At 41.4% G+C, this 19,413-nt stretch overlaps 1 protein-coding gene across 5 annotated transcripts in view; it reads left to right on the top strand.

Moving 5' to 3' along the window:
- The window catches only part of GRM8 (glutamate metabotropic receptor 8), a 794,344-nt gene that overhangs the window by 107,590 nt on the left and 667,341 nt on the right, over window positions 1-19,413 (top strand). The window lies entirely within an intron of this gene.

The raw sequence follows: 19,413 nt of genomic DNA on the forward strand, positions 1-19,413 counted from the left end.
ATCTGTGTCTCAGTTTTCTCATCTGTAAAATGGTGCCTCATCATAGGATTCTCATAAGGATACAGAGAGCCCAGTTTAAATACCCAAGTAGATGTGCTCAGACATGGTAACTGCTCTTACATGTCAAAAGCAGGGATGCTTTTTGTATTCCTAGAACCTAGCACGATGCTCTTCCCATTGCAGGCACTCGGTAAATGTTAGACGGATGTGAGAAGAATGGCTGACACCAAGGGGGCCAAGATCAGATGAGTTCAGTGGAGGAATAATAACATCAGAGCTAAAAGAGCGTGTCGATTTTGCTTAGTCCCATTCTATTATCATTTTTACAGATGAGAAAACAGGTCTGAGTCCATTCATGTTAACCTGGGCCATTTGGATGGGGCAGATAGGAAAATGATATGAAGATAATGTATTGGAGAAAAACGGGGTTTGGGTGTAGAGATGAAAGGAGTCAAGGAAGTGAAGGGAGTGAGAGAAGAAACTGTGGGCTCCTTGGCCTGTGGCAGGGAGACCTGACACAGAAGGGGCTGTGAAGGCAGAATATACCCAAGAATCACACAGAGGAAGGTCCAGGAGTTCACAATTCGGAAGGGGGAAGATGAGAACACCAAATGCAGATTTATGACCAGGGAGTTGGTGCCAGTTATGGCCCATTAGCTGATGGCTTCAGAGGTCATCTGGGTGCACTGCCATTTGCTATTTGAACGGAACACCATAAATTTAATGTTCTGACTTCTGGGGTTGGAGACTCACTCTGATTTTACAGATAGACCTGCAGTTCCTTTTTGAGTTTAAAAGAGCCACTCCTGCTTGCATTGACATGAGCATTCTTCCTTTAAAAATAAATCCTCTCTCAAAATAGTTTGGTCTTGGCAATGGAAAAAACAGAAGTGCGTATATATAACATATCAGGGTACATGATGTTGGGGTTATTGTAACCTAGACGTTTTGCTATTGAATGGTGTTCTTTTAAATAGCTTGTACTTGTCTTTGTCAGGAAACATGACTTGGAAGGCAGTTCTGAGCTCATTGATAAATGCGGATTGTGTCCTGACTGTGTGTTCTCAACTACAGTAGGACATCAGCAGATGTGTATTGAGCAATGGGCTAGAACTGGGAATAAAGAGATGATGGAAACTCTCCTCTTGATCTCACTATCTGATGGGAAAGACAGATGTATTAAGAGGGTCCTCACTGAATTGTGCATCACTTGCTATCTCTTGGTTGTGTGTGACTATGCAAGCCAACTGCAAGTTCTTGAGTTGACATCAGTCCAACTGTCAGATCAGATCTCTAGGCATTCCTGTACTTCTCAGATTCCCTCACTTCATGAAGCTTTTCCCAAATGAAGCCCCCTTGTCTAACCTTCTTTCATGCCCACCACAATCCCGTGATATTATACGCTATGTACAGAAAGCGAGAAGAACAAAGAGGAAATCATAGCCAGCTTGTGGGGTCGGTATTTCCACAGAGGAGGTAAATCCTATTTTCCCTTATTTTGTATAAGTTAGAAGATCTATTTTATTAAAACTGAAAAGTCCTTGTCAGCAGTTAACATATTTCATATTCTCTCTTTGTGTCCACACGTATTTTATACCTGTATCAATTAGGGTCTAGGCAGGTAACAGATGGGGAGAAATAAACAAATGGACTGTTTCAAAGATGTGGGCAGGGTGAAGGGAAACTAACAAGGGCTGGTGCAGAGCCTAGAATGATGCCACTCATATAAGTGAAGGCACCCCTGGAGGGGCTGTGAGAGGTGGCTGTTTGCCAGGAGCTGTGGTCTCTGCTAGAGAAATGTGGGCGTTGTCCACCCACAGCATAGCTGAGAGGAAGCTAAGAAAATACTACTCCCGTCTCACTCTCCTCCTGCCTTCTGCTCTCCTGCAACTTGGTTTTCATGGGAAGTCATAGTGATGGCACCCTTTAATGCAGACCATAAAAGTGAGACCCCTGGGGCAGCATGGAGGAGGTAGAGTGTACATTTCTTGGTTAGAAACTTCATATGTGGACATGTCTAATTAAGACATAGGGCCATTTCCCCCTTCCCTCCAAGACAGTAATAATGAAATGTATTTCTGATTTATAAGTTATCTAATTGGTTTTCTTTGCCCAGATATCTTCCCTGGTTATCTCTTTAGCCATCGTTTATACAATTTCCACGTCTCTGTTCTCCACATCATCCCCTTCACTTGTCTGATCCGGAGCTCTTTTTGTTTTATGCTGTCATAGCATATCCATCATTCATTCTACTATCTTCTTGCTTACCTGGTTTCTGATGAGAAATGTGCTGTATTTCTTAATCTTGTTCCTCAATAGGTAAGGTTTGTTTCTTTCTTTTTTTTTTCTAGCTTCTTTCAAGATTTTCTCATTGTATTTGGTTTTCTGCAGTTTGAATATGATATACCTAGATGTGGAAGGTTTTGGTGTTTATTCTGCTTGGTATTCTCTGAATCTCATGGATGTGGTTTGGTGTCTGTCATTAATTTTGGAAAATCTGTCACTATCATTTCAAATATTTCTTCTACTCCCTTTTTTCTTCTCCTTCTGGTATTACAATTCCATATATATTGCACCTTTTGAAATGGTTCCACAGTTCTTGGATATTCTGTTCTTTTTTTTTCCCCCATACTTTTTTCTCTTTGCGTATCAGTTTGGAAAGTTTCTATTGATATAGCTTCAAGCTCACTGGTTCTTTCACTGGCCGTGTCCAGTCTACTGATGTGCCCATTAAAGGCATTCTTCATTTCTGTTAGTGTTTCTGATTTCTAGAATTCCCTTTTGATTCTTTCTCAGAGTCCATAGCTTTGCTTACATTACCCATCTGTTCTTGAATGCTGTCTGATTTTTGTATTATAACTTTTAACATATTAATTATAAATTATTTAAAATTCCCATGCGATAGTTCCAAAATCTGTGCCATATCTGAATTTGGTTCTGATGCTTGCTTTGTGTCTTCAGACTATTTATTTCTTGTCTTTTAGCATTCCTTCTACTTTTTTGCTGAAAGCCAAACATGGGTCAGGAAAGACATCAGGAAGTATTCGGGTAGTTTTGTATGGTGCATAGGATTTTGACATGTGGAGTTAGGAATGGATAATCTGGACTAAAGTATTATAACAAAGTTCAGTAATTTAAAAAGAGGGAGATTTTAATACTCCCAAATGATCCTGTTTGGCTAAAATGAGGGAATAATAGGAATAGTAGGGCAGAGTAGGGTAGTAGTGGAAGTTATGGCTGGAGTACATTGAGGGCTCAATTTATAAAGGGTCTTGAAAAACAGGCTTAGGAATCTCTATAATGTATCCTTGCCTCCTTGAACAGTTACAGATTTATACTTGGGTAGTTGAAAGGGCAAAAATCTGGGGTTGAAGGTTGGGCTAATGGCAGTGTCAGCAAGGCAAACTGGAGGGGGCTCCATTGCCCACCAGGCAGTGATGAATATGCACAAGGTGTCCACTGCCTTATCTTCTTTCTCAAGGAATTTTTTTCGCTTCTTTTAATTTTCTTTGCTATAGAGCTATATTTCTGATTTTAAGATGGAAATTATAAAAATCAGGTTTTGTTCTTTTTAGTAATATTTAGAAATTTGTAATACAGTTAGTGCTGTAAGAATAACCCATCCTTTGGAAAGTTTGAATAGGAATGGAGATGAGATGGAGGGGAGTATTCTAGGATTTAAGTGCTGATTGTGGTAACAAAAGCCACCCTCAGGACATATCTTCAGGAGGGTTCCGTCCATTTTACCTTTCCTAGTGGGTTTTAAGCTATCGCAGGCTTGTGGTCTTTTATTTTTTTCTTTTTTTTCAATGTGAGTATGTATTCCTTTGGATCTTTTTATTTTTTTTTACATCTTTATTGGAGTATAATTGCTTTACAACGGTGTGTTAGTTTCTGCTTTATAACAAAGTGAATCAGTTATATATGTACATATGTTCCCATATTTCTTCCCTCTTGCGTCTCCCTCCCTCCCACCCTCCCTGTCCCACACCTCTAGGTGGTCACAAACCACCTAGCTGATCTCCCTGCGCTATGCGGTTGCTTCCCACTAGCTATCTGTTTTACGTTTGATGGTGTATATATGTCCATGCCACTCTCTCGCTTTGTCACAGCTTACCCTTCCCCCTCCCCATTATCCTCAAGGGCTTGTGGTCTTACTTGTCAATGTTCTTCTTCCCTTTTGAAATCTGCATCTCCTTCTGGGTTCTTTCTACTCTATTCTATACAAACTTGCTTTAAGGGAGGTGTAGGACACTAGTCATTTACACCTTAGTATAAATTTATTAATTTTCCCCCTGGGTGTAATAACTTTATATTGTAAGGGTCAATCCTTACTGTACAATTTTTCTCCATATTAACGATGTCAAGGCAACAGTGTTTGGTGGGGAAACTTTGTGGGTGGTAGAGTCAGGATAAGCTTCCTAGTGTCTTCAAATTATATCAGATAGGGAATTTGTGGTTAATCTTCATGAGTCTTGCTTGGATGGAAGCTGTCAAGTGTGGAAAAGAGGCTGTTCTATTACTCTTGATACAAAACTCACTGTGCACCCATAGCTGATTGTCGTAAGGGATAGAAGACATTTGTAATTTGAGCATTCAGATCTGGGCTTCTGAAGTATGGGTTGACACTGGGAAATTACCAGCTCAGAGCTGTGAGCACTGGCAAGATACTTGGTGTTAGCAAACATCAGAGAAGACTTTTAAAACACATTTTCTACATTGCTAGGAAATAATGTTTCTTATATTTGTTCATTCCTAGCCTCAAATTCAACTTTCAGTGGGAAGGGTGGGTAAAAATTGGTACCCAGCTTGGTGCTTTTCATCTTGCTTCTGACAGTGCTATCCTTGGAGGATACCTTAAAAAATAGTTGAGAAGTTAAAGGTCTTCCATTGTGACAAAGAAATGTTTAGAAGTTTTACTGCCAGAAGATTTAAGCAGAATGAACGTAATAATAGTCTTAACAAAACAGAGTTCAGGGACCAAGAGGTCCAATTAAGCTACCAAGAGGCATCCTTCAGTCACCTTTCCTGTGGGAGAGGGTCAGGGACAGGAAAGGGCATACCGCCTCAGATGTTTGATCAAAAGTCATCTTCCCAATGGCCAATAACTACCCTATTTAAAACTACAACTTCCTGACACTCTCAATCCCCCATAACATGGTGCATTTATCATTTTCCCCATGGCACTTAATTGCTTTCTAACATACTACATAATTTACCTGTGCATTATGTTTGTGCTTTCCATTACAACATAAGCGCCCACGGGGCATGAAGCTTATCCCAACTGTATTCTTAGTGCCTAGATGAGAACTTAACACAATGCTGGATATTTACTAGCTATCTATTGAATGTATGGAGGAGTGAATACGTGGATGAATGAATGCACATCATAGTTGTCCTATTCCCTCTTTCTGTACCTTCCTAGGAGGTATTTTCTTTGAGCTGTCCTAGAATCCACCACACTAGGCCAGCTCACAATTTTGATGCAAAGTTGTGTTAGAACTGAGTGGTAATAATCCAAAGGTAGACCTGCTTTTTTTTAGTTGGTTTGACTATTGTTCTTAAGTTTTCTGCAGACAGCAACCCCCTTTTGGCCTGCATCTTAGTCAAATTTCCTACCTTTTTTTCTAATACCTTTGGCATGCCCTGGAAACACCAGACCTTTTTTTTAAACCCTCAGTCTGTAGATTTTCAAAAGGTTGTTTTAGAGTTAGTGATTTTCTCCTTTAATAAAGTAAACTTTCAATTTCATTCAACTCGGCCCTGCAGATCATAATTTTTAATCCAAACACAAAAGGAGAAAAAAAAAATCCTTTCCTTTGATCAGGAAAAAGTATGGTCTAGGAGATTAAAACACGTCAGTCTCACCAGAGGCTACTTGAAGGTGAACCAATATTAATTTTACCATGCCATTTAAGAGGAAATATCAAGATCCTTGTGTTAAAGAAAACCCCTTAAACTAGAATAATGCAGCATATTTTTATGAAGCATATTTTTATGACGGAAATTTCTGTATCAGGATGTGAGAGAGCAAAAAGCTGGAACTCTCATGCATTTTTTCTCCTCTGTGATATTTTTACTTGTGAGATAATGAAACTATTTTTATTATTGCTAAAAAGAAAGCAGTCTTCTCTCTCAGGTTAACTTTTTTCCTATTTGGAACATTCAGTGTTGCCCACGCCAGAGTACCACCTGCACAGACGGTAATGTGGTACCTGGGAAAGTTTTGTGTACCAGCCCATCTTTGGACGGTGGCTCCATCCTAGCGCTCACGTGGGATGTGCAACCGGATGAAAACCAAGCCGATTCCGTGTGGCCCTCATTCGTCACAACTTCAGAAAGCAGGAACATTAATCCGAGTTGCTGAGTTCCTGGTGAAAAAAGCCTCTAAATTTATGTGGTCTGAAGTGAATTCCTCAGAAGTTCATCTTAAGCATTTAATTTCTTGGCTTTTTGTTTGTTTGTTTGTTTGCAGTACGCGGGCCTCTCACTGTTGTGGCCTCTCCCGTTGCGGAGCACAGGCTCCGGACGCGCAGGGTCAGCGGCCATGGCTCACGGGTCCAGCCGCTCCGCGGCACGTGGGATCTTCCCGGACCGGGACACGAACCCGTGTCCCCTGCATCGGCAGGCGGGCTCTCAACCACTGAGCCACCAGGGAAGCCCTTAATTTCTTGGCTTTTTATGTTTTCTTCTCTTGACTGACTTTGGGCCCCATGTATGAAGGAGAAGGAAATAAAAAATCACAGCAAAGGAGCAAAAGGTAAAGAGGAATATTCAGATACCCAGATATTTGCCTGTGTATATTGGTTCATGAGGGGAAGAGTCCGGGGACTCAGTATTAAACTGTCCACTGTTATTTTAATTAGGTAGAATTAAAAAAATTCAATCCATTAACTCACTTACAAAGGTCTCCTAAGGTGACAATTTTCATTACTAGAATTTTTTTCCCCTTGGTGGAAATAAGCATAATGTTTATCTTCCTGAATCTCCCGATACTTCCGGACACAAATCCTTGTTTTATTAATTCTCAGATGCTGAAATTGTCAGAAAAATAATAGTGGGGCTCTTAGATCATGTTACTTCTTCTTTTTTTTTTTCCCATATGTATTGTCATTTTAATTCACATCCGGAGAGGCAAGATTTCCTACCCATAGTTTATGAATAAGAATGCAGATTAAGGGTGTCTGTGTAATTTACTTGAGATCACATAGTCAGGAAGTACTACAGGGTAAGTCCAATTCTTATGGTTTCTTTTTTTAGGTCTTTATTGGAGTATAATTGCTTTACAATGGTGTGTTAGTTCCTGCTTTATAACAAAGTGAATCAGTTATACATATGTTCCCTTCTCTGAATCCTCCACTCCTATCAGTGTAACCTTCCTCCTCTCCCTCCCTCCAAACTCACACCAATCCCCAGGGCCTGGCAGCTTCCTTTGGAATCGCCTCTCCTTCTGGCTATAAATGGGAGTGAAGAGACAAAGAAGAAAGAGTTAAAAAAAAAAGCAGAAGAAGGTGAAAGAATTCAGTGACAGTGACTCTGAGAGAAAAGGATAAAACAGGTGAACAGAAGCCTGAAAGCAGTTTAAAGGTGTAATTCAGACTGGAGATGATTTCTTAGGAAACAATTAAAGGTGAAGAAATTAAAAGGCCGGGTCTGTGAAACAGTGGCAAGAGAAGAATCTGTTAACAGTGTGAAGAAGTTGTGATGACAAAGCACTGTGTTTGAAAAATGAGGTCAATATGAAAAAGACAATATGGGAAGGTGATCACATGTAAAACGGCAGTTGAAGACAGCTTCGGAATGGCAGCTTAGGTCCAGAATGTGAATTTGTTCATTAATGGGTCTACTTATCCAGGGTGGGATTCTGGATTATCATTACTACTTAGTTGGAAAACACAGACTTCCCAAACCTTTGCAGTGTTTTTGATATTTATCTAAGAGATTTTTCTCTGGCAGTGAAACTGGTTTAAAAACTAATTTCAATATGTGTCTATTCATCAAAATGTCACCTTCTTAGGCCATTCCAGACCACCTTATCTAAAAATAATATCTCCCATTGTTTTTACTCTGTTTTAGTTTCTTCATAGCACGTAGCACTATTTGAAACCTTAATATTTATCTGTTTAGGTGTTTATTATCTGTCTCTTCTGCTAAAAGGAAGCTTAAGAGCGCAAGGTTTAATTTTGTTTACTGTTGTATCCTCAGGTCTTAAAAAACCAGATACAAAGTGGAAGCTCTGTATATATATTTGTTGGATACATGATCATTACCGTAGCTAACACTGATTAAATGCTAAGGGTCAGCCAATCCCAAATAGACTCCCATAACAGTCATGCAAATCCCAGCAAACACATCCTGTCATGAGCTCCATTTTACAGCTGATAAAACTGAGACACTGAGGGGGTAAGTACTTGTCCAAAGTCACCCAGTAACTGGTGAAGCAGAGATAATAATCCTAAAAAGGAGAGTTCATTTTGGGCCAATAGGGTCAAGACAGACTTTAAAGAAGAGGTAAACTAAGCTGAGTTTTGAGATGGGTGAGTTTTGAACTGGAGAGGAAAGGGCCAGGAACTTTATGTTAGTATGAGGAGGAAAAGCATGTCCAAGACAGCTATAAAAGAAAATTTCCATCAAGATTTGCAAAAAGGTACATTGTGAGATAACACTGGAGAGTGCATGAAGGCCAGTCTGAGGCTGAAGGTAAATAACTTGTTCAAGTATTAAAATTAAAAAAAAATAATCCATAGATCTTTTCTGAGTCTGATTGAATTGTTCTCCTAATCAAGATGAATTAGTGAGATTTTACTGTCTAGTTCCAGTTCAGAAATGACCACGAACAGATTATTTGGGGCCCTTTTTATTTATTTATTTATTTATTTTTTGCAGTACATGGGCCTCTCACTGTTGTGGCCTCTCCCGTTGCGGAGCACAGGCTTCAGACGCGCAGGCTCAGCGGCCATGGCTCACGGGCCCAGCTGCTCCGCGGCATGTGGGATCTTCCCAGACCGGGGCACGAACCCGTGTCCCCTGCATCGGCAGGAGGACTCTCAACCACTGCGCCACCAGGGAAGCCCTTGGGGCCCTTTTTAGTGACAGCTCCAGGCAACATTATGTAATGGGCCATATTCGTCTTGCTGACCGTTGTATATCAGCTCCTCCTCTACCCCTGTATCAGTTCAGGTCCCCATGGGAAACAGATAGCACACCCCAAAGGGGTGATTCAAAGGAGGTTTTTCCCATTAAAATCTTTTTATGATGGAAAAACGTAAACGTGTACAAAAGTAGAGACAAAATTGTAAAGGAGACCCAAGTACTCATTTACCAATCTCTTAGCTTTGACAGTTATCAACTCATGGCCAAACAGGCTTCATTTAAATATCATTTTATCCCTACATATTTCCGGATGTATCTCTAACAGATAAAGACCACTTTCAAAAATAATCACGAATATCATTATCATGCCCAAAGAAATGAGTATTTCCGAAGAAAGTTGCTACTGCAGGGCAAATTTACCAAGGGTTAAGGGTTGGTGGAATTAAGCAAGGGTTGGTGAAGTGCCCAAGGGTTAGCTACATGAAGAGCTACTTTGACCTCTACCCAGGCTTGAAGAGTTTCCTGAAACCCACGGAGACCTGGAGCTGGAGGACAGGTTTACCTGGCAGGAGCTGTAGCCTTGGGCAGAGAAACACAAGCACTGCCAACCCAGCAGGGAGAGAATGGGGGCTATAAGTATCCCAACTTTACTTCCCTCCTACCTTCTCAGCCTTGGCAAGTCCTTTCCATTGACTAAACTCAACAGGCTCGTATGGTTCGTAGAAGTCAGCCGCCCAGGCACACAGCACACAGTGGGATGGAGAAGGATAGAGTAGATTTGGAGCTGCAATTCCCTCTTCCTAGCACCACCCATGTGTTTCCATGCCACACCTTCTTCTAAGGATGCCTTGGAGGCTTGCCTTCACCGCACTGTACCCCAGACCCTGGCTCTATCACTTTGGGCCCCACCCACTACCTACACAGCTAAAGAAAATAATCTCCTCTGTCAACACTGATAGAGTTGGGAGTTAGATATCTTGGTAAAGGAACACCTTTCCTTTTTCCCTTTCCAAACCATTCCTATCTTCAGCTGATCTTGATGCTATGAAACAAGAGCTATATTTCAATATACAAGCCTCAGACATTGATAAATCATAAAGATAAAGCATAAGGAAACTCCCCTAACTGCTTTTCGAATTTGCTTTGCTTTGCTGTGTTCTAATTAGGTTTAAAATATTTAGATGAGAAAAAGTAGTTCTGGTTCATTTAAGATAAGCCTCCAGTAAGAGGCAGTTTGGAGTTTACTGTTGGAAGCCAGCAGGGGTTATACAATGAAGAGTCTAGTTAAGTAAATCCTTTTACTGTTAACTCCCTAGTAAGACAGGAGGGAGGAACCGGAAGAATGGTTAGTCTAAAAAACAGAATAGGAATTACTTTCAGTTAATACTTGGTTACCTAGGCAACCACTCCGAGACTGGAAGAAAGCCAAAGTCTTGATTGGATGAGAGACCTGGGGTCTTCCTTTCTGTATCTTTCTCTTCTGGTCTGGGAGAAAAAGGACCAGGAAGTAGGCACATAGGACAAAGCAAGTGGGGACCAGCCCTGATTGGAGGTATTGGTGAGAGGGGTGGTGACTTGGGGCGGGGGATGCCTCCCTGTTGGAGCTGAGGTTGGTGTACCAACAAGGCTCGGAGCCCCCCGAGGCTCTTCAAGTAGCAAAACCCACCCGGACCTCCTGCTCGTCACAGTGTGAAAGGCTTCAGGGCCGCAGACTATCTTAGTTCTTGGAGAAAAACAGAGATCTGAAGCTACAGAATTTTTACAACATAAAGGAATCTTATACATTATATATATATGTATGTATATATATGTATACACACACATATATATATATATGTGTGTGTGTGTGTGTGTGTGTGTGTGTGTGTGTATATAAAAACCTAACACTTTTATAGTTGAAGAAGCAGACCAGGAATGTTAAGGGCTCCGTCAGGAATCACACAGCTAATGATGAGAGTGAGTGATGAGAGGTATAGGTATTGCATTCCATCTGCTTTAAAGAGCCACATTTGAACATCCCAGGGACCAGAACTGTCCTACAGTTGATGTGATAAGAAGGTACCGAGTTCCAGTTGACTTGGTAACATTGTTTTTTCATAATGACATAAAATGATGGTCTAATCTAAGGTGATACCTTAGATCCGCTGAAATACGGTCAAGAGTGACAGGAGAATGCATCATTCTTCTGCGCTTTCTGTAAATATTTAAATATATTTCTTTCTTTAAATATATTTCCTTAAATATTATTATTATGATTGTCTTGTTTATTCACATTTTATAGGGATTAGTTATTTAATTTAATTATTTAAATTAACAGGTTTTTCATTGGTAGAAAAAGTACATTCAAGTAAAGACTGTATGTTTTCTTTCAGATATCAGCTGTTCACGTTTGGAGTAAATCTATCTGTTCTGCTTAAGCAGCATTACTATGAATACATGCACACACACAACACGCACCCACAATGCGGACACAGGGACACACATGCATTTCCCTGTAACCCAACGCTCACGTCAGCCCCCTTCAATTGCTGTCCTGACTATAGATGACCGAAACTGGGTGTCAGGGCTTGGTGATGACTGGGGTGATGGGAGAGTCAACTCGGAGGAGTGTGGGGAGGGAAAAACTTGGACCAGAAGACAGAGTCCGTCTCCCCCAGCTGTTCTAGGATGGGTCTACCTCTCCGTGTCTCACAGACCTGTTTCCTCCTTTGCTCTTCTTGTTTTTCTTCTTACTACTTCCCACCTCTTTCTTTTCTTTTCTCCTCTCAAAGGCCAAAGTACCAAATGGGTTGGGTGTTTTTGGTGACGATGGGAATGTTGTATGGTTTGTCATAACCCTACTTCAGGTTCATGGTTCTTAAAAATCTGTGTGGGAAGCTAAATGTCACAGTCGCATTTCTTGCTTTCATTACTTTTTAAAGAAAAAAATTATTTTTCTTTTGTACAGAAATCTCAAGTTCATTATAAAGACTACTTAAGCCAATCAGAAAAGTGTAGAGAAGAAAGTAAAAATGATGCCCTCAATCCCATCATCCAGAAGTAACCACCATGCTTGACTCTCTTTCTCCCATGATCGAGACCCACTTGTTTCTGCTAAGAAAAGGCAGCTCAGGCTTTGGCTTTTTGGGGGGGTTTGATCCGCTTTACTAAGTGCTGAGAACGTGACAGAGAGCAGGCAGGTGCAGCAGAGGTGGGGCAGTTGCTAGCTTGTCTGGATCCCATTTTCACTTCCGAGCCAGGTGATGCTAAATGTCTAATGCTTGTGAGGAGATCTCCATTCCCAGAAGGGGGTCCCCGCATGCTTTAGATCCTCCCCCAATTCATCCTGTAGCCCAGAGGCTTTTCTTTTGCCAGAGAACTTCTATTTTTCTCCCAGCGGCCTTTCCATCGCTCTCCAGAGGAGGGAGAAAAAAAAAGGGCAGCCCATTCAGCTTGCCTCTCCGCAGATTTATCACTAATGTGAGGACTCGGGATTTTACAGCTCCCCAGGGGAACTTGTGAGGGCTGTGTGTGTGTGTGTGTGTGTGTGTGTGTGTGTGTCTGGCAGGGGTGACTGAACCTTCTTACACCGTGCCCCTCTGCTGCACTCCAGAATCTTCTCTTTCCTCACTCACTGTTTTCTGAGGTAATAGCCTTAGGTTGTAGACTTTTCTTTGTTTGCCACGTGTTGGTCAATTTTTGTTTTCCTTTTTTCCCCCTAGTTATTATTTCATTAAGTTTGGGAGAGGGAAAAGACATAAGCCAGTTTATTCTATCATCCAAGCCCAGAAACACCATTGGCAGGTCCCCATGTCCAGTTTGGTGTGACTCTGGAAAGCTCGCTGATTACCCTTCTCTCAAGGATGAAGGGCAAGTATCTGAGAGCTATAACGCTGGCCGGCGTTTTGCCTAAGCAGAAAGTGTATACATGCTACCTCTCCTTTGCTGTGATATTAGATTAGTGTTTTCTTGAAAGAGATGTATGTTAATAGGCTTTAAGATACCATTTTCTAGTTTTCTCATGCTTAGCCAAGGCTTTTATAAAATCTCCCTCCTAAATATGTTCTTTTATGTTCCATTAGTGTATTTGTTCTTTAGTTTAGCTTTGCTTTCCGACTGTGGAAGTAAAGCCAATTTTCAGAATCATCTTTTATTTGCAAAGATAACAAAGTAGTATGCTTCAGCCTTTCAAGCGTGTTTTCTTGCACTGAAGTGCGATATCAGTCCTTCAGGGGGAAATCCAGCATTTGGATTTTGTTTAAATTTTAGAATGCTTTAATTTGATAAAGAGGCGAGTCCTCTCTATCTTTGATCTAGTTTCCACTTAAATAACATTAACGCTCATAAAAAAAAAACAACATAAAAATCAATGGCTCTGTACACAGGTACAGTAGGGGAAAATGCCTGTGGCAAAATGACTAGACTCTGATTTACTAAACGGGAAGTATGTTGAGGAGACACACACAGATTAATAATTACTACGGAATTTTTTAAGGTCACTTTTCAACTCCATCCTTTTTTTTCTCCCCAGAGACTTCAATGGTTTTCTACCCTTATGTATTCTTCCTGGCATGTTTGACAAGTGTATTAACAACATGCTATAAGCTTTTGTAAAATTGCTTCAGCAATGGTATACATTTAAAGTCAGTAGCGGTTTATCTAAAAGCTTTGCCTGTGTTTCTTTTCTCACCATATTCTATGTAACAATTAATTAGGTCATCTTTAAAAATAGATGCTGTAGGCTAAATTCAGCATACACTCAGACAGTGTTTCCTTTCCATTAATTTTCTGTGTTCACAAGTACTTTATCTTGCATCTTATTATCAAACAGTGACTAAAAGACTTAACTTAGATAAGTCATCTTAGAAAAGAGAACCTTGTGGATCAGATGTGTTCATAAAAAAATGACTTGAGGAATACCTAGCACAGCCAAAAGCAAAGGCTTCATTTCCCGTCTCTGTGTCCTGCTATAGCCAAGCAGCTATATGCCCTGCTCCCCTCTGCTGTCTACCCTTCCCAAACTTGAATGCAGGAAAGTATGTGTCTGCGTTATTTCCACACGACCTTTCTATTGTGAAGTGTGCTTTATGGCCTGTTGGGGGACCAAGATGACTGGTTTGGAGAGTTTGGTGTGCTGTCATCCTAGTTTTGGTTAGGGCCCTTCAGGGAGCCTGAGTCACAGATACAGAGACGGAAGGGGGACCACCAATTAGCTATGTATTGCCGCTACCTACAGCTAGAGGGTGCTAAAAAGATCAGAAGACTGTATTCAGCCATCCTTTGGGTATGGATGGGATGTCCCATCTTCGCCAAATGTCTGGACAACCACTGGATTCCTGAGTCTTCCCTGGGTCCCACTGACAAGAGAGTGGATAGGCACAGGGAGTGTCATATATCTGAACTGGAAAAGACAATCTGTGTCGAGCCTTCCAGAAACCTGTTCTGGGTGCCATCCCATGTCCTCTCCAGCCTGTCAGGCTCTTATCCCTGATCTGGCCTCAATGGCATACTCTCTTGAGATGGGGTAAGGGCATCTCTGCAAACAGCAGTTTTAGGGCTGTTAGACCTGACAAAGTCTCTGTTGATCTGTGCAAACTCTTTAGGTGCTATCTTTTTTCTATCTATTCAAATCGATGCCAGTTACTTTTATTTTCAGCCTCCAATCATCTATCATGGTGGTATTTGTTTGTTTGAATCAGATCTCAGGTCCAGAGAGTTAAGTTAATCATCCTCCTTAGTTTATAACGCATTGTCATCATTGATGGGTGCAAAGCCCTCTTCTTGTTTTATTTTCTTTCTCTTTCATCTTCTCTAATCACTGCTCCAATTCCCTTCTCTCCTTTAGCATTCACTCTGGTGTCTGATCTATGTCTTAAATGTATTGTGTCTTAAATATGTGTGTATTCTTGTTAAGTCTGCAGTGTTGTTTTGCAGTGAATGTGTTCTTAATGTCCATCAATGGTATCCGACTGTAAACCTTGGCCTGTTTTCTACTTTTATCACTCAGCTCGACCCACAACCAATTCCCTAAATTTCAGTGTCAGCAACAGCACAGGTGTTCTTATTTCATGCTACATGCTTGTTGTGATTTGGCTGTGGTTCTGTTTAAAATTACAGTAGTTATTGGACCTCCCACTAAATCTGGTTATGTGATCCATTAGTAAAGGAGAACATATAGTACTGGCCAAAGACAGATCCTAGCCTGTGTCACACCTGGTGGGTTTAAGGAGGGGAGGCCGGTGGTGTGCCCTGGCTTAGAGAGTTCATAGCACTGAGGTCTGGACTTGAATGTCACATTTGCTCCCTCTAACTAAGAAACTGCCCAAGGGAACCTCTGTGTGCCTCTGCTCTGAGTCTTTTCTCTTCTTACATCTTCTCTATGTTGGTTGTCTAGTCCTAAGCTAAGGCTGTGGAGGGGACAGGTACAGGGACCCTTCAGGGGCAGGCTACTCAGCCTGCACCTGCTTTTAGCCTCTGCCAACAGCAACCAGACCCCAGCTCTCCCCTGAGTTACCCCAGGATGGCTGCAGGGTGGGCTGGTGCTGCCGTTCTTCTGGTAAAGGGCAAGTAAACTCTCACAGAATAAAAAGAACGCAACTCGTACGCATACCCCCAGCCTATCTGTCCATACGTGGCCCCTCCCTCCTGCACACGGGCTGACATTTTTCTTCCACATGTGGTTACTACCAATCTTTTTCTCCTCAGAGTTTCTTCAGAGTCTTTATGTTCGGTCTTCAGATGCATGCACTTTTCTTTCCCTTTGTGGCTTCTCTAGGGTTGGGCCCAGGGAGGAATTCAGTAGCTCTTGCATGCTGGAAGTAAAACCTTTAAAGTTTACACATAGGTGTCATTATAGAGGAACAGTTATTTCACAGAATTCCTGAACTGTGTGGGCTAATACATGATTTTGTCGATGAGAGGTGAAGGATCTTAGTACATGGTTACTTCTTCTCAGAAATCTTTCTTATGACATGGCAACCCTATAGACATAGCTAATCCCTGCTAGAATTAGCCACTTCCTGTAACAGTGGGCACTGGTGGTTGTTAAATGCCTGTTAGCCATCAAGAGTGCCTCAGTCGTCAGTTTTCACCACCCTCCTCTCCTGTGCTGAGCCCCATGTTACAAGCTCAGGGACCCCTTGACTTTCTTCCAGTTGCACAGGTCATGCATTAAATTAAAATGAGCACAAGAAGGATTAATTCACTGTGTTTCTCTACCTCCTTAAGTAATCCTGACATGCGACTCCGGCCCATTTGTGTGCACGTTGGCTGAAAATTATGTTTATTGAGTGAATTTTGAGGACTCTGCATGACAAAATTTGTGAATAAAACTTCAGTGAACCAAACTTGCCATTTGGTTCTAGATAACTTCTTTCCGCTTTTTCCTTTTCCTCCCTCCATGGGCCAGCATTAGCACACCACACATCTACTCCAGTGCACTCAGTGGCAGTTTTTCCCTCCCCAAGGACAGATGGCTTAGAAAGACATTCAGCTCATGGCCGGGGTATACTCTTCTTTGACCTCCCTCATGTCCTTGTTCAATGAACTATTTTAGAAGAGATTTTATTTTCAATGATTGATGACAGTTATGTAAGATGAATCACAGAAAGAACTGCATCCTGTTTCAAGCAAGTAAGTATTCCCCAAACAACAGAGCTGTGATTTTGGAGTATAAAAGCACCAGAAATGCCATGCTGGGTTAGATCCAACCAAACTGGATGTATCCTGCTCGGTGCTAGGGCTGTGGCTAGGATGCAGGTGGCACTTTTGTGGTAAGTGAGGGGTGGGTGCACCTTGCCGACAAGGTAAATAGCTCTAATTTCTACTCAATAGCATGCTGGAACCATCATCCTAGATTATAGCTAAGTCCTTCTTGGAATCTACTTATATTTTCAAGTCTGTACCAATTAAAGAGTTTCATGTTTACCTCCTGCTGTGTAAAGTAGCATTCCCTTTTATTTGTTCTTCAGCCTTCAAGGGGTGCCTCTAATTCTAATACTCCTGAATTGAATTTGGAGAACGAGCAAAGTCTTATTTCTGTAACCCCTCGTGTCTTTTGTAGTATGTTAGGCATCTTTTTATCAATACCAACCTTCACATTTCTAGACTGTTTGAGTTAACAAAAGCTGATAGAACAAAGTAATCAGTATTCATTTTTTTCATCTTCATTATATATACGTATAAATATTCTTTTCTAGATTTTTTCCCATTATACGTCATTACAAGATATTGAATGTAGTTCCCTGTGCTATACAGTAGGTACTTGTTGTTTGTCTATTTTATATATAGTGGTGTGTATCTGTTAATTCCAAATTCCCAATTTATCTCTTTCCCCCTTTCCCCTTTGGTCACCATAAATTTGTTTTCTATGTCTGTGGGTCTATTTCTGTTTCGTAAACAAGTTCATTTGTATCATTTTTAAAGATTCTACATATAAGCAATATGATATTTGTCTTTCTCTGTCTGGCTTACTTCACTTAGTGTGATAATCTCCAGGTCCATCCATGTTGCTGCAAATGACATTATTTCATTTTCTATGGCTGGGTAATATTCCATTATGTGTGTGTGTGTGTATTATATATATATACACACCACATCTTCTTTATCCATGCATCTCTCAATGGACTTTTAGGTTGCTGCTTCCATGTCTTGGCTATTGTAAGTAGTGCCGCTAGTATTCATTTTAAAATCTATCTTTCAGAAGTTTTATTCAAAACCCAATAGTGTATATATAATAAGAGGTTCTGGAATCAGTTTAAAAAGAAAAAAAAAGATTTAGTCCATAGGTTGGAAAAAGGAGATAGCTAAGAAATAGCCATTTGTCTGCAAGGTAGGTGAATGGCAAGACTAAATTTAACAAACACTCACTGATTATCTTACTATGTGCAAGTCACTTTTCAAGTCACTGGGAGCAAAGGTTAAGTAAAGTGTGGTTTCTTCCAGGCCCACAGGTGTGGGCAAGGACTGAGTAGGGGTGGCCTTCAGTACTCTGGGAAAGACAGCTTTGCGGAGGAGGTGGCACCTGAGAAGGGAGAGGAGTTTATAATGGATGGGATGGGGAGAGAGACAAAGACCTTTCACTGAGAGGGCACATCCCGTACAAGGCTTGGATCTTAAAACAACATGGAAATACTTTGGAAGAAACCAGGAAATAATTCAGAAAAGCTGAAACATAATGTGCCAGGATGGAAGCAGCAAGAAGAAGCTGGAAGGGCTGCAGGTGTGGGCAGGAGCTGGATCCTGAGAAAGACAGCTAGGTTTGCACTATTTTTTTTCTGAGTTCCAGGGAAGAGTGCTCTTTGCAAACCTAGAAAGCTGTACTGTCAGAATGATGGGTTTCCTTCAAAGCTTTTCTCCTGATTCCAGCCTGCAAAGCATCATTTTCCTAGAGAATCAGGGTCGTGTGGTGCCTCTGCTGATTCCCTTGACCCTGTTTCTGGAACCCCGCTGCCCTCAAGGTGGCATTTGGTAGAGGTGACTGGGCAGCCATCTAACCTTCACACCCATGCTCACCGGGTCCCCTGCACTTGGACCTCTCCTCCCTTGGCCTCCCTTGGACCACTGACTAACCTTGAATACAAAGTCTAGGCCTCGGGTTTTCCTTCGTGTATGCATTGGATTTCACTAACAAGCCAGTTGTATTTTGCAAAGGTTAAAAAAGTCTAGCATTTAGTCTGTTTATAGTCAGACAATTCAGGTATCTGTCATATCTAATTAAAATCAAATTACAGTTATGAATAACTGCTTTGTGCCAGGAGCTGTCCTAGGTGCTGGTGACACAAAATGAATTATGGCCTCAGGAGTCCAGTCTAGGAGGAGAAATGGACAGAAGTGACTTGAGATGTTTGAGGCTGCTCTTACTTCATACTCAGCACCTTCAAATAGACTGACAGTTCTCGGCTTCCCGGTGAATGTGCCCTAACACCTCCACCGTGTCTATTTCCAATCACACTCTCTCCACCTCTCATCTTTCAACAAATGACTTTCTACTACTTCACAGAGAAAACAGATGATATCCACCTACAACCATCTCAAAGTCCCCCAGATCTTTTAACCGCCCTATAGCCAAACCCACCTTTGCTCTTTCCTTCCTCTTTTGGTGGCAAAGTTGTCTTTCCCATGAAAGTTCTACTCATGGTCTGGATTTGACTTTCTACCACATTCTCATAGTTCCTCGGTTATCAATTTTTTAAAAACGAATTTCTCTCTCCTTTACTGTTTGTCTGATTGCCAGGGACACGGGGATGGGAATTGCACTAGCTTGGCGTGGTGCTTGGATTAACCGTGATTTCCTGTCGGCAGAAGTGCTTCTGTGGCCGTGAAATATGCCTTTCCCATGGA

This window comes from Globicephala melas, chromosome 9 (assembly GCF_963455315.2).
Source record: "Globicephala melas chromosome 9, mGloMel1.2, whole genome shotgun sequence".
Classification (NCBI taxonomy): Eukaryota; Metazoa; Chordata; class Mammalia; order Artiodactyla; family Delphinidae; genus Globicephala; species Globicephala melas.